Source organism: Nicotiana tabacum, chromosome 22 (genome assembly GCF_000715075.1).
Source record: "Nicotiana tabacum cultivar K326 chromosome 22, ASM71507v2, whole genome shotgun sequence".
Taxonomy (NCBI): domain Eukaryota; kingdom Viridiplantae; phylum Streptophyta; class Magnoliopsida; order Solanales; family Solanaceae; genus Nicotiana; species Nicotiana tabacum.
In genome coordinates, this window is record NC_134101.1 from 228737963 (window position 1) to 228740400 (window position 2438).

Sequence of the window (2438 nt, forward strand, 5' to 3'; positions counted from 1 at the left end):
TCAATTAGAGCTCTCCCAGTGGCCAAGAATGGCCTTCCCAAAATTATGGGAATTTCCTCGTCAACCTGACATTCAAGGATGACAAAATCTGCTGGGAACACAAACTTCCCAACCTGCACCAATACATCATCTAGAATTCGAGAGGGCCTCTTTACTGTTCGGTCAGCTAGCTGTTATAGCATAGACGCGGGTCTAGCTCTTCCAATGCCTAGATTTTTGTAGATAGCTAGGGGCATAAGATTTATGCTTGCTTCCAGATCAAATAGTGCCTTGGTAAAAGCAAAGTTTCCTATTGTGCAAGGGATTCTGAAACTCCCTAGGTCAGATGGCTTCTCAGTTATGGGTCTCGTCATAATAGCACTACAGGTCTGAGTTAGTGTAATAGTGGCCAAGTCTTGGAAGTCGAACTTGCGGGACATCAAGTCCTTCATCATCTTTACATACCCAGGCATTTCCTTTAAAGCATTAATCAATGGAATGCTTACCTGAATTTGCTTCAACATCTCTAAAAATTTCTTGTACTGCTCATCTTTTTGATACTTGGCCAATCTCTGTGGGAATGGTGCTGGAGGTCGCTTCTTCCCTGTAATTTGGTTTTTCTCTTATTCAGGCACTACTTCTACTGTCGGTTCTGGTGCAGCTTCAGTCTCTTTCACAACCTCTTTTTCTTTGTTGGTGTTCTCTTACGCATTCTATATTGTCACCTTAGTTAAACCGGCTGAATCATCTATCTCAATGGGTACTGGAACCAGTGTCTTAGTCGGCCAGCTTTCGCGAGTAATTTCTTGATCCAGATCTAAGTCCCTACCATTTTAGAGCCTCACTGCCATCAACTGCTTCAAGCACTGCTCTTTTGGATTGATTTGGGTGTCTGCAGGTAACGTCCTATGAGGACGATTATTTAGGGCCATGGAAATTTGTCCTAACTGTATCTCAATATTCTTAATTGCTGACTCATGTGAGTCTACTCTATCAGCTAGTTTTCCAGTAGACTCATTTGTTGCATCATACCCCCGAGTTTAGCAAACCCATCGTCGTGTCTCATAATCTGTTGTTGTGGAGGTTGTTGATAAGCCCGCTGCTGATTTTGCTGGTTGTATCCTTGTTGCCTTTGGTAAGGTACCATTTGCCCCTGTGGTCGCATAGCCCCATGATTATTATTATTATTATTATTGTACTGCTATTGAGTTGGTCTGTATTGTTGATTTTGTTGACCCCAATTCTGACCACCTGGTCTCGGTCCCCCGTAGTTGGATACATAATTCATGTTCTCCTGATATTGTTGATTCTCACCTTCAGCACTCCATCAACGGTCCCCCATTGATTAATGCAGGATGTACATAGACCCCCATTGGTTGCATCAACTATGTGTACCTGCTGCTTCTGGCCTGGTTCTTCAACCTTTCTAGTGAGGATGCTCATTTGTGTCATCAGAGTGACCATATTTTCAGCTATGGAGTTAGCCGGGTCTAGAGCCACTGAGTGAACCACAAGAGTGATTGGATCGTTCCTTGTTGTCCATCCTGAGCTTTGTGCCATATTGTCAAGCAGGATCTTGCTTTCTCTGAATGTCTTGCTCAAAAATGCTCCACCTGCTGAAGCATCAACATTGGCTTTCAAATTATCTGCTAAACCCATGTAAAATCTCTGCCCCAACATCTGCTCTGGAATACCATGATATGGACACGTAACCAGCAAACCCTTGAATCTCTCCCACGTTTCATGTAGCGTCTCAGTTGGTCTCTGTTTGAAGCTCAATATCTCATCAATTTGCTGAGCAGTCTTGTTGGGTGGAAGAAATTTGCTCAAATATTACTTGACTAATTCCTCCCAAGTAGTGATGGAGTTGATGGGGAGTGAATTAAGCCAAGTCTGAGTTGTTCCTGTCACTGAGAATGGAAACAACAACAAACGTATTGCTTCCAGTGTCACATTCTGTTGCCTCTGCGTGGCACAAATTGATAGGAAATTCTTGAGATACTGTTGAGGATCTTTAACATATGACCCAGAGAATAGTCCCTTGTTCTACAACAGATGTAGCATATTATTTGTGATCTGGAATAAATATGCTTGTATGTGAAGGACTACAATAGCAGTTGCTAAGTTGTCAGTTGTGGGTTATGCCCAGTCATATAGTGATGCTTCTGGCACAAGAGGTGCCACACTCTGAACATTTGGGTTATTTGTGTTGTTTCTGTTTTTTGGGTCATTCATGTTGTCTCTGTTGTTTAGATTGTTGTCTTCCATGTCTGGTTCAATATTTTCGGTTGAGTTCTGTTGTTGTTTGACTTTCCTGTTTGCACGATTCAATGCCTTGAAGACTTTCTCAGGATCTGAAAATGCTTCGAGCAATTCTCCAGTTCTTGAGGAGTTTCTAGGCATGCACCTGTAACAACCACGACTACAAAGGTTAAAATTTCAATGATCAGTTTAAATTG

At 42.3% G+C, this 2438-nt stretch overlaps 1 non-coding gene across 1 annotated transcript; it reads left to right on the top strand.

Moving 5' to 3' along the window:
• Positions 1-1669: 1669 nt before the first annotated feature.
• On the top strand, positions 1670-1775 carry LOC142176854 (small nucleolar RNA R71). The gene has a single exon (XR_012705660.1). It is a non-coding gene; the product is annotated as a small nucleolar RNA R71 (small nucleolar RNA).
• The last annotated feature ends 663 nt before the right edge of the window (positions 1776-2438 follow it).